The following is a 13,573-nucleotide window of genomic DNA, read 5'->3' as shown; positions in this document are numbered from 1 at the left end:
CGCCCGTATCGAGGCTGCGGACATCCAGCAAGTGTAAACCAATCTTCACAGGCGCTCGATGCATGCACAGTGATTTGTTAAATTTCTACATATGACACCTCCTTCCCCCTGCACCCCTCCCCACATCTCCTCTCAGCGTAGTTGAACTTTAAAGGGCCCAGGAGAAAAAAGAAATAAGACTTTAAATAATTTATTTTGGAGAAACAGTCAGTGAAGAGGAACAAATAATGTTTCACTAAAAGAAGCGGGACCTTTGACACTCCCCTTTTCGCTCGGGTACCTGAAGGCCTAGCCGGATTACATTAGTGAAATTTTCATTTGATGGCATTTTAATATTCTGCCTTGATGACTTTTTAGCAACATTTACTTTCAGAGGTCTTGAGTGCTCCCTCGGAGGAAATGAAACATGTCAAAGCCCATTACAAAAATCAAAATTTAAATACCTCGGCCACGTTGGGGCTCACACACAATCCCATCAGCGCTTAAACTGCGGCTCACAACTACTCATTCACTTGCTCAGTTGGTAATGAGTACATTTGATGAAGCATTCTGGGGTCATGGAACATACGTTAGTGATCTAAACTTAACCCATTGATTGCTTATACACAGAGGACCAGGGGAGGGGGTATTTTATTGAAATGTAATGTTAGAATAATTTCCGCCAGTGCTGAAATAACTTTTTTCCTTTTTTTTTTTTTTTTTTTAACAATTGCTTTGATGAATTGCAATGTTAATAAGCATGATGGGAGGGCTTTATTTAAGGTGGGGAGGAAGGAGCCAGGCTGGGAATACAGAGCAGTTAGCTGAGCTCTTCAGCCACTGAAAGGCAAGTACTAGTCAATACTGGAGCTCTCTCCTTATGAAACCTGCATTTGGGATTTGTTGGAAATCTTCCTTGTTCTATAATCTACCTTCTTTTCTTACTGGTGCTGCTATATCGATTGGCGTGGTAGAAGCAAATGGAGACACCCAGTGCAGGATAGTAACGTGGTAGCAAGAAAGTGCTAAATTCTAAATATCATAGCTAAACTTCAGCAATAAAATGTTTATAAAGTATCTGAACTATATAAATCAATCCATACATATGCTACATTTGGTTCTGGTGTAGAGGTTGTATTTTTTTCTGGACAATTCCCCTTTTCTCTTATTTTTCAAGATATCTAGCACAAATGGCTGGAAATGTCTGTCTTTCCCTTCTGTCTCCTCCTTTTCCCCCTAAAAATGAGAAACATTTTTCTGCAGTATGTTAGTGTAATCCACGAGATAACCATGATGTCAATGTGCCAGTGTAAGAATTTTTGCTATCATCTTGAGCGTACGATATATAATCAGCAGCTCTGCAGTGGTTCCAAGAGTCGTCCCAGCCAATGCTTTTCCATGCCCAAAGAAGGCTGGCTCCAAACTGCTCTTTGGCATCCTAGTGCAATCAGCAGAAGTCTGCTTGGTTCATCCAGCAATTGGTGTCCTTTCAGTCAGACAGCTTTTCTCCATCCTCTTCCTTTTAATCTCAGTGGTAAAACCAGCATTCAGAAAGCAAATGTGATGCAGAACCCAAGAGTTCATTAGGACTCAGAATAACCTCTTATACAGGAAAGGCCAGATATCACAAAATCGTTAGAGGCAACTTCGCATCCATGAAAGCCACTTTCTTCCAGCCAAAGACTTGTGTTTCAGAGCTCACGTTTCAGCACTAAATTTAGTCCTTTTCTGTTCTCATTTTAAATTTGTCTCTGGAGCAGTCCTGATAAGATGCACTACCAATAATTTTGAGGGCTTCAGTCTTTGACACTGGGGTTACAGGAGAGACAAAAATTGTCTTAACTGAGCGATTTGTTGAAATAACCATTAGCAAGCTGCAAATTGCTCCGAGTTAAGGTCAGCTAAAAATCTAAAATCTAGGGAATTTTGCAAATACACTCAGCAAAATTTGGACCCACACTGAAGTTCACAAAGGACAATCGCCTTTAAAGCTGATTTCACATGTGAGTGATAAGATGCCACACAGCCCTTGAAGATGAAGGAATGATCAAACTTTGGAAAACAGCTTGGATCTCACCTGAATATCAATGACCCTTTGAGCTGATGGGAGACTTTCTCCCTCACACACAATTAGATAGAGATTAAGCTGGGCAGGAAATTCCCAAAGGCAAAATACAATAAAAACATTGTACATGGGGAAGGTTGTAACCTTTTCTTTTGTTGATGAAAGAGTAGCATAGCTCTAAGGATTCATAACATTAAACAGTTGTAGGTATTGTGAGGAGACCACTGTTAAATTGGATCAGGACCTACTACTATTTTGTTGTGGGCTTTTATTGCTAGGAGGAACACAGAATGCAGGAAGCATCTTGAGTGTAAAAGCTCTTTCTGGGATTATGAAGGACAAGTGGTTCAGCGCAATTTATACATGCTATAAATGTTGTCAAAAGTCCAGTTGCAGCCTCTTGCCAATTACTCTGCGTTGCACTAACCATGAGATGAGGAGGGTAAAATGCTGGTTGTTATAAACAAACTTTAGGAGTTCCCGTTATTCCATCTTGGCTTCTCTTAGGATATGACACAATTCGTTGTGGGCAATCTAACTGTAAATGATTTTGAACTTTTTTTTAGTCATCTTCTGGAAATGTGTTTGCAACCAATTTTTACAAGTAAGAATAGTTAGCAGGAGCCAGTTTTAACCACATATATTTAGATGATGTCAAATAGCAAGGCAGGCAGTTAGCAAACTGGGGGAATTCTTCAGTGAATTTGTGTAATGAATAATTTTGACATTCTGTGAAGAGAAAAAGGAGGCAAATTCACAGAACTTGTTAGAGATTCTTCGCTCAGCTCTGTTAGTAACTAAGCAAAATCAATACAATATGAATGAGGGATCCTGAAATCAGGTAAACGAGACCAATATAAGCCAGCTTCTGCAATTCTTATTCTTGGTGAGCAGCACTGAACTTTTTGCTTTTGCAGAATTTGTCAGTATCTCCATTACAGAAACAGGGAGCAGAAATTGATCTGTGAGAGCTGTCCTCATCACACAGTAAGAATGCAAAGCAAAGGACGTCATGTGCACTCCAGACTTTTGACGTCTTCATGCTCAAACCCATAGAAAACAGCAGCCAAGCAATTTGACTGTTATATGATAGATAGTCAGTCTGAGACAAAATCACCATTGAAAAGCAGCCTGGTTGCGTTTGCCCTGGTTCTGCCAATCTGACTCAAGACCCGTCTATGAATTTGTTGACCCATTTCTCCCTCGTTCTGGTGCCCGCCCTGCATACTACGTATGCTATAAATCCGTCGTGCGGTATGCTGCACTGCTCTTCTGTAACATGAATTTATGCTAATGGCTGTCTGCATATGCTTATATCACATATCTATATTAAACTTAATAGTCTGTTACATTGCTTCTTAACCCTGTGTCCACACATGATTAACTTTTCTGATTTCTTTCAAAACCGTTATTAACACAGTGTAGCATTTCACTCAACATGTCACTAACTTTCCCTGCCTGATGCTGGAGTTGGGGTAATTATGCAGCCCTATAGCTCTTCCAAGTAACACTGTACACAAGGAGTTATGAGTTTATTCAGAGATTTGGGGATCTGTATGGATGTGTGTCTGGGTATACTTGCTTTTGTTTAAAGACAATTAGTGGTAAAGGATGATCCTTCAAAGACTGGTTTTTTAGTTAAATGATTCTTAACTAAGTTCAGTACTTTTGAGCCCGGATGTCAAATTTAGAGGAAAGATCATCAGCATGCTTGCATTTGTAGTGATATGCATGAAAGTCACTTGAAAGCCAAAGCTGGAGTTTAAAGAATAGTTCAGATGATATGGAACTCATTTGCAAAACTTTCTGGAGACCTACAAAGAGCCAGGCTTGAACCACTTTGACAATGCAATGATCACAATCATAAATATTCTTTTTATATAAATATCATACTAATAAAATTAATGTATTTATGGCATAAAATATTGTATTTGCTTATAGATGTATAGTTCCATCGGTACAGATGCAGACTTCTCAACTTTCTGCTCAAGGGAGCACCAGCACATTTTCGTACTTCAGCCACGGCTCTGGCTGTGGATGCTAAAAGCAAAGATGTTTGAGCTGGAAGGTTCTGCCATATAGCATACTTTCTGAAGTAGGAATTGCATAGCAAACTCTGCAGTTTCATTTTCATGACACATTTTAAGGTTAAAATGTTACTGTCTCTTATAAGCCTCTGAAACCATGAAGTTGCGCTGGAATCCAGAGGCCTTTGGAAAACTCTGCCGGCTGGAATTCACACTTAAATATAAAGGTGAATTTGTTATTTCCCTCCTATTTTATCTGTGGCCTTTGATTTTTAACTAGTTGGAAGATGTGACAGCAAAGAGAAAAATCGCAACAAATTGTATGTCAGCTGTACCTTCATGCGATATCCTTGCTGTGTTAAATAATGGGAGTAATAGGGACACAGCCACTACTTTTGCTGGATGAGGGTGGTTATTCCTAAGGAAGGTGAAACAGCGGTCTCCAAATCAGCAAGTAAATCAGCAGCAGGGGCAGGATCAGCACTCAGGAGTTCCTAGTCGCAGACTCGACACCCCTGGCTTTCACTGTCTCTAGACCCAAAACTCCCAGGGAAAGAAGAGTTTTGTATAGGTGTAAATAACAAAGCCGATGCTTAAGTAATAATTATAATAACAACTGCAGGTCATGCTGGTAGACAGCTGAATAGATGTATGAGCCAGATACAAAGTTAGCACTGGAAAATCTTTGACTCTTGTTTTCTTAGTCCAATGACCACATGCTGTTTTTCTTCATTCTCCATACCTTCATCGTTTCGAACCTCCTGTGTGCTCATCATGATATCTGGCAAGACAAATGGTTTCAAGAAATTTTTCACACAACATTGCATTAACAGGACCAGAAATTTTCACAGACTTTTCCAATAGCTGCATTCTAATTTCGAAGTGTTTTTCAAATTTGCTGTTTATCTTGCTTTAAAGCCTTTTGACATCATGGTAGAGCAATACAAAATAATAATAATAATAATAATAATAATAATAATAATAATAATAATAATAATAATAAAAACAATAACAACAACACCACCACAGTGGTGATAATTTTAATGGCACAAAATTAGACTTAATAAGTCCCTGTGGATGTTCAGCTCCTGTCTTCTTTGCTCACTACATTTAAATCCAGTGGTTATGAACATAGAGGTTTCTCATAATTCACATAAGCAAGAGGTTGTTGACTGGGCTAATGGGACAAAGCAGTTTCAACTATGCTGTAAAGTATCGCAAGAAGGGTCCTTTTCATCTGACACAAAACAGAGATAAACTCTCAAGTGAGTGTTTCTGCTCCGCAGGCAACTCTAACTATGAAACTTTCCAAACTTGTGTCTCACCTGTTCTCCTACCATTCCACAGAAAAGTAGATCCACCTCCAGCCACAGAGCTGGAACACGAAGCTCTCTCCACCGCTATTTCCACTGCTACAGTACTCATTTCAAGCTCAAGTAGAGATTAGGAATAGCACAGGGATTTTACCAAGGAATTTCAGTGTAAAACTGACTTTTCATGGATTTTTCCAAATTTGAACTTGACAAAAAGTAGTCTTGACAAAAAGATGTGAGTTGACAAAAGATGTGAGTTGATAGGATGTTCTTACTTCACGTACAATTACTCTGCAATTTTCTGTTGAAAACTGTCATCACTGTCTTGTGTAAGGACACAACTGAACCCATGGAGCAAGTTAGTGTGTTAGTGTTGATGAGTAATGGGGATAGACATCAGTGTGGACTGCACTTTCTAGTTACAAATACAAAGACATGGTGCATACTCTGAAGAGCTTTCAGCCTTGATAGACTACATGTGAAGCAAGAGGAAAGGAAAAATGGAAGCTAGTGGAAAAGTAGTGCAAATAAACTGTTGCTCCCATGCTATTTTTTATTTTCCTGTGTAGTTCAGTTTGTACAAAAGTTTTCTGAAGCTTATTAATGACAGTGTTATTTATCCAGCCCAATTTTGAATTCAGAAAACTAGCTATGTTCAAAAGATAAGAGCCCATGAAGAGAAATCTGCCTCAATTTTGCTGAGCAGAGTCTTGAGAGGCCAGCAGTAATAGCCCTTGCCAAATACCGTTTGCAAGTTGTGCTCAAATAAAGCTTTCAGATACCATGGGAAGGTAGGAAAGACAGGGGCTTCTCAGTTCCTTTGAAAGAAACGGCACCCGTCTTGTTGCAACACACTCTCTTCTTGCCGAGTGAGCTGACGTTTTCTACACATACTGAGTGGACAAATACATAATTTACTAGCTTATGTGCAAATGTACTTCTAGCTTCTGCTGGATCAGTTCTGGCTCACAAACTTCTGCTCCAGTACTTGAACTTACTTTATCCTTTAGTCTCTGGCCAATAATTTTTATTTTTACTGCGTGACAGTTCAAGTGATAAAATTATTTCTCTAGCATTATGTATGGCTTAACTGGCAGCCATGAAGCTATGAAATCATTGTAATCATGATGCAAAATCACTGTATATGTTGTTTTTAACACCAGTTTACTAAACAAAGAAGCTTGCTAATGGCATTAGAGATAACCTAGATTGAATTGCTCAGATCACAGGTCCTGGCCATCCCAACGCTGGGAATGTATCTGATCCAGCTCAGTATCATATTTAAATATAAAACAAGCGGCAGCCAAGTCTATATGAGCTCTATAAAATATTGAGCGCTCTCTGGTGTAATACACGTAGCCATCATGAAACAGATTGGGCACTAGGGGGGCAAAAATAGAGTTAAATACCAGAGTGCTCTTGGGATTGATTGCATCACATAAGCGAGCAAAGAAAAGGAAAGGACTTTTGCTAGTGCAAAAAAATGACTTGGCAACTCAAGGATGTGTTGTAACAAGAACTTGAATAAAATAAATAGGGAGCATTTTCAGGCTGTGGGGGCTGAATGAACACAATCAATCTTCCCTCGGCTGGAACTGCATCACTCTCACCCACAGCTCCCTCTACTGAATTAAAATCTCATGGTAACTTAAGTTACAGAGTGAGACTCTAACAAGGGACATTCACGGAAGACTCCATGATGTGTATAATCATATATGGGATTTCTGAGGGGAAGGTTTTGGGGAGCTGCAGTCTCCCATTGGTACCCACCCATAGACCATGTTTCACAGGTGGCTTGAGTTAGGCATGTTCAAGAAATCCAGCAGCCTCTCTGTTCAGACTGGGTCTACAGCCAGGCCATGGCATGAGAATAAATTAGTCATCAAGCTAATACTGTGCCATTATTTTCCGTGTCTCCTCCTGGCATGCCTTACTCTTACCTACCACTTCTTTATCAATCTTCTAAGTTCTCCTTACTTTCAGATTCACACTTTTGTTGTCCCTTTTAGGATGCTTTTGTCTTTCCTACTTTAGAGGAACCATGAAGGAAATATTTTTGGTTTTTAATTATTATTATTATGGTGGAAACACCTAATATGAGCCAAGTTCATGTGAGACTCTTGAATAAAAGATTTCATTAAAAACCTTTGTCTGGCTATTTATTATGCTGTTGATCCCTGGAAATATAAGATGTCATGTGCAGGAGTCAGACCTTCAGCTCTGTAGAGTTTCTGCTAATTAAATTGCTAAGTGTGTCTGTTATTAGGAAAACCATGAGAAATGCAGCAAGGGGAGGGAGAGAAGTGCCCATCTTGTCCTTTCTCTGCAGAGCAGCGTTTGGATCAGTCCGACCTCTGGGTCTCAGAGAAGCTGGTTTCTATCCCATCTTAGCCAAGGAGAGAAAAACGGGGACGGGCAAAGAGTCAGAGCTGGGGGAAGCATGTGGCCAGGAGTTCAGCTGGAGACTTTCAGGCAAAACTTGCCCTCCTTAGACACACACTTCACCCTCTCCTCCCCCAGCAGCCCCGCACATCTGACATTTCTGTCAAAAGATACCCTGAGTCGCCCCTCCTCCCTCCCCCTCCTTTCTCATCCCTCTGCCCTTTTTCCCCCCCCTTCTTTCCCCTTATATGTGAATAGTGAGAAAATGACTGGAAACAATGTGCCAGTTTGCAGCACTTTACACTGAGGCCCTTTTCTCCTCTCCCCTGACTCGCGAATGACTGAGAGTTGTTTTATTGTACAAAGATTCTCAGAGAAAAGAACTTTTATTTTACCCAATAACACAAGAACGGGCAACGGGCAAACAGTTAGTGCCTTGTTCCCAGCTGCCACTCAGACCGCGGCGGGGGAATTGCTAATGGGGTCTCTGTGCCGACTCCTCTCCTCTCCTCTCCTCTCCTCTCCTCTCCTCTCCTCTCCTCTCCTCTCCTCTCCTCTCCTCTCCTCTCCTCTCCTCTCCTCTCCTCTCCTCTCCTCTCCTCTCCTCTCCTCTCCTCTCCTCTCCTCTCCTCTCCTCTCCTCTCCTCTCCTCTCCTCTCCTCTCCTCTCCTCTCCTCTCCTCTCCTCTCCTCTCCTCTCCTCTCCTCTCCTCTCCTCTCCTCTCCTCTCCCCTCCTCTCCTCTCCCTCTCCTCTCCTCTCCCTCTCCTCTCCTCTCCTCTCCTCTCCTCTCCTCTCCTCTCCTCTCCTCTCCTCTCCTCTCCTCTCCTCTCCTCTCCTCTCCTCTCCTCTCCTCTCCTCTCCTCTCCTCTCCTCTCCTCTCCTCTCCTCTCCTCTCCCTCTCCTCTCCTCTCCCTCTCCTCTCCTCTCCTCTCCTCTCCTCTCCTCTCCTCTCCTCTCCTCTCCTCTCCTCTCCTCTCCTCTCCCTCTCCTCTCCTCTCCTCTCCTCTCCTCTCCTCTCCTCTCCTCCGTCTCTCCCTGTCTAGTTTGGCTCGCGCCTCAGTTGGCTGCCTGTGAGCGAGGGTAAAATGCTCCCGAGATAAGCTGCTCCACTGTGTTTAATAACTCCACCTTTAGTTTGTCAGGGCAAAAGGATTCTGAATTTTTATCATCGAGACTTGGAAGGCGAGTGTACAAGGGGGGAAGGCCGTGGATGTAGTGACACAACTTGTAATTTGTCTCCTTGCACCTTGAAAAAGTGGAATATAAGAAAGAGAGGAGCTGCAGCAGAGGGTGCCCATCTTAGAGAAAAAAATTAAAAAATCATTTCCACTAATACTTTAGCTGTTGATTCATACTTGCTATCTAAATGCCAGCCTTTTACAGCTTAATCATGGCTTTATTAACCCCTCTTTTTCCTAGCTGAAAGGCAGGCTGACTAGAAGGAAAGAATAATAAAGATTGGAGGATGGGGAAGCTGAAATGTGAAGAGTGAACTAGACTTGTTTAGAAAAGAAAAGACTAGACAAGAAAAGACAAGCTGGGAAAGAAGGGTGTGAAAAAAAACCTAACAGAAAACATCATGCCATTGGCTGTCCAAGTGTTTCATATTCTCGGCAGCAAAGTACGAAGCATAGTTGTTGGAGACATTGAGAATTTGGGAAAAAAAAAAAAAGCTTCTACTTAATTTCATCCATAATTCTCAAAGCTCATCTGTCATTTAAAATCCTTCCAACTTGTTATACACTAAGTCTCTGATTATGGATAGGATTTTCAGATTCTGATGAAGTTAGGTTCTTAAACTCAATGAGACATGAATCATCACATTTCCTTTGAAAATCCCACAGTTTGGGGTCTGTTTTGATTTGTTTGATTTAGCAGGATGCCACTAGATTCGTAATAGCAACATCGGGGTCCAAAGAAGTTTTCATGATGGACTAATATGTTTTCCTGAGAACTTCTAGTCATATATAACATAAGCAAAAATACCTATACCTAAAGCTGTGGGGCACTTTCTATTACAATACTTGATTTGTACTTGTTTATAAACACTTCCTAAGCTTTCTAAGTATACCTCAGGTTGAGGTATTCATTTTTATTATTTATATTTTTCAGCAAAAAAAGTATTCAGTCATTTTGAGAGACTGAAAGAAATTACATTGCTTGCCCAGGTTAAAGAATGTGCACCATTCATCTCTACCTAGACACATGAGAAATAAGAAACTTTTTTTGGGTGCATCTCCCATTATGAATTTTTGTCACGTATCTGAGCTTCCTTCTTTGGTGGGAAGAAAATCTTAATGTTTTTCTCCTATAGTCAGATACCCAAACATGAGCGTCTGCGTCTCCTGAGGATCCCTTGGCTTCACTAACAGCCAGGTGGAGAGAGAGGAGGAGAATATCACAGAAATTGTGCCAAGAGTAATAAAATTACTTCTAATGATTATATCTAATAAATAACAATAATATCCTTTACCTATTAAGTAAAAAATAATTGACATGCATTTACTGTAAAGAATTTTAAAATTATATATAAATAGGAATCTTAACAAGGTTAGATCTGTCTGAATCTCTTCTGAATCCTGGAAAAGCTGAGGTGCTATTACTAAGAAAATCCAGGTGCATTGGAATCAAACTTGCTCTAGACCAGGTGAGACTCTCTCTTTATAGATGCAAGATTGTTTAAATATCTTAATCCATTTTTGAAATATAAAGTAGGTCGTCTTCAGTTTCACTAAAGCCTCATATGGTCTGTGCTTCAGGTTTATTTCCATGAGTGTTTTAGGTGCCAAGTATGAAATGTTGCATTTATCTTTCATCCCATTTAATCTCATTCTCCCTCTTATTAGGGATAGGAAACACTTATTTTTGAAATTGAAAAGATACAGGCGGATATCTTTGCATTCAAAGGTATCTTTCCTAAGCAAAATGACGATTTTACTCAATAGATAGCCTGTATCTAACTGTATTGATTCTGCCCCATTTTTCTTAGCATTGCAGAAAAGGGAAATGCATTTCATATTATTCATGTCAGAATTTCTGAAGTGGGATCCTTGCTTTCAGTGTAAATTTTCCACAGAATATAATTAGTGGCAGGATTCTGTAGAGATTTCAGGAAGGTCTTAGAGAAGGACTGGGCAAACCTCAGAACAACATCTATACAGCTGCATTTCCAAAATTTCTTCACATCACTCTTTTCAGGGATGCAGATTTGTTGGAACAAATTAATTTGATCCTAGTCCATATGGAAAAAAGGAGTGGCAACAGCTCTGTGTGTATAGAGCTGCTAAAGCCTGTGGAAACCCCAAAGTCACATTAAACCTTGCTGCTTTGCCTGTAAATTTCTCCAGGTAAATGCTCTACATTGGCTTAGTTGCTCTTCCTTTCCTGCTCACATTTGTGATAATCTCCACAGTGAGTGAGGTCTTAGTTAACTGTTGCTCAGGTTGTAACTCAGAGAAGCAATTCAAGGCTGCGAGAGCAACATTTCAATTATACGAATAATCAAATTCAAAATGTTATTTGAATAATTTGAGTTCTTAAATTAAGCAAGCACTTTTTTGCAAGTGGTCTATAAATTACATTTTCCGCTACATTGGCAGTAAACGGGTAATTAATATCTCAACTTTTCCTTCTTAATGTTGATTTAAGAAAAATAAAATAAGCTTAGAACATAAATGAGCTTTGCTTTCATAGCTCAAACATTACTGACTCTGCTCAGTTAGCTGTGTAGCTCTGCTATCTTTCTCTTTCCCATAGCTGGACAGATATGTAAGTATACAGATCCTTCTGTTTAATTTAAACAGAGGAATTCTAGAACTAAAGAAAGTACAACTAAGTTATAGCATTTTTTCTGTTGATTTCAGAGAAAATAGATCTTCAACTTCAAAATGAAGTGACTTGATTTGTAACTTCTCATCCTGTACCAACCAGGCATTTTGGTTCATTTGCCTAATATCAAATGGATGTAAATTTGACTACTTTCCTGATAGGACAAATGTACCTAAGTTAAAATATTACAACAACAAAAATTTACAGTGTCATAAATGCTGAGAATGTACTAAAAAAATCTCACCCAACTTCTCAGAAAGGCTTTGTGAAAATGGCCTTTTTTAAATTTCGCTAAACTAAAGGACAGTAATTCAAATGGATAATATGGGATGAATTGTTAATATTTCTCAACCAGGGAGAAATTATTAAGTGGACCACTGGGTGACACACAGAAAGGGTAACCAGTGACTAAATTCATACATAGTTTAATCAGGTAACGCCTACTATAGATATTATGTTGATAGGGATATTTATAAGGAATACGTTTGCTTATAGTATGAAGGTTAAACACTTGTTGTTCCCTTTCTAGGGTTAAATGTAACGAAGTTTCACCTGAGTGACGATAAGATATATAAAAGACAGCAAAGGAGACAAAGAGGGGGGGAAAAAGAGACTGCATGTTTCCAAAGCTGCGCTTAGAAATGGTAGAAAAACACAGCGGAAACAAAACCATCTATTTCAAAAGGCTCGATATTTTTCATTTTTATTTAACCAATTTTTTTTTTGCAAAATATATATCGAGCACCTACCTGAAATGGCTTCAAAACCAGATATGTTTCCTGTAAACTGTGAGGAGTGCATAGGAGGCTAATGATAGCCATTATTTATTCGTACACTTCATTTGTCCATCCTTCCATCTTTTTGTAAACTGGTTTTGTTTACAAGAACTATTAAAAAAATATTCAAAATCCACTGGGTTCTGAAATTCTTTCCCTCTCAGACTCTATTTCCCCAGTCTCTGCCCGGAGCTATAAGCTGAGCCAGCAAGGTGGTGTGAGACTAGTGAAATATCAGAGAAACAATGAAATTTGCATTCTTGGTTGTTTTAATATGGAGCTTGGGAGATGAAGGATGGCAGAAGCTGAGGGGGGGCTAAGTAACTGAAACGAGACTTCACAATACACAAGAAGCCCTGTTACCTACCCAGCGACACAGAGCCTTTACATGACCCACGTAGATGTTTAAAATCAGACTTTCTTATAAAAGCGTGGTTTCATATAATCGTAGCTTATCTAGAGGGTTTCAATTCTCACATTTGGTCCATGAGTGTCAACCCAGAAAAAAACTGCTGGATGCTTTAAAAAGAGCCTGAATTCAGCATTTGTTTTCCCGCTACTTCCCACAGGGTATTGGAAGTCAGAACCTGCAAAGACCTTGGCCACAATCATATTTTAAACCCCTGCACAATCCCCTGCAAGTCCAGCGAGTGAGCCACTCTGTGCTTCCAGCTGACATGCATCTCCAGCCCTAGGTCTTATGGACTGTTGGAGAGTATTTAATTAGACGATTTTCTACCTGCTTCATCAGCCTAAAGAGATATTAGGCATGAATGTTTTTAGTTATTTGAGAAGATGAATACATGATCAGAAATAATAGCTTCATCATTTCCTACTGGTCAGAATCGGTAGTTGGTTAATTATTCAACAGGCTCTGGTGCTGCTGCCAAACCCGTGCTTTCTTCTCAGGGAATAACAGACAAGCTTGTTAGAGCAGCTTTCTTTGGACTGTCACTTTAGTGTTGATATGGAGTTTAGTGAGATGCCGGCACTTTAATTTTAGTTTATTCTTTTATTCTCTTATTTTTATAATTAAAAATGTACAACTTTCCCTGCGTATTTGTGCTGGCAAGCTAAACTATATTAATATTACCTTTGTTACATCATGGCATTCTTTTGCAGAAATTATATACATGGTTTAATGTCTTTGCAGAATTTTAGAATGAATCTGTATCTCTTTTCTGGTACTGTATGTTGCTGTT

Source organism: Mycteria americana, chromosome 6 (assembly GCF_035582795.1).
Source record: "Mycteria americana isolate JAX WOST 10 ecotype Jacksonville Zoo and Gardens chromosome 6, USCA_MyAme_1.0, whole genome shotgun sequence".
Classification (NCBI taxonomy): Eukaryota; Metazoa; Chordata; class Aves; order Ciconiiformes; family Ciconiidae; genus Mycteria; species Mycteria americana.
Note: the sequence above shows the minus strand (reverse complement) of the source record.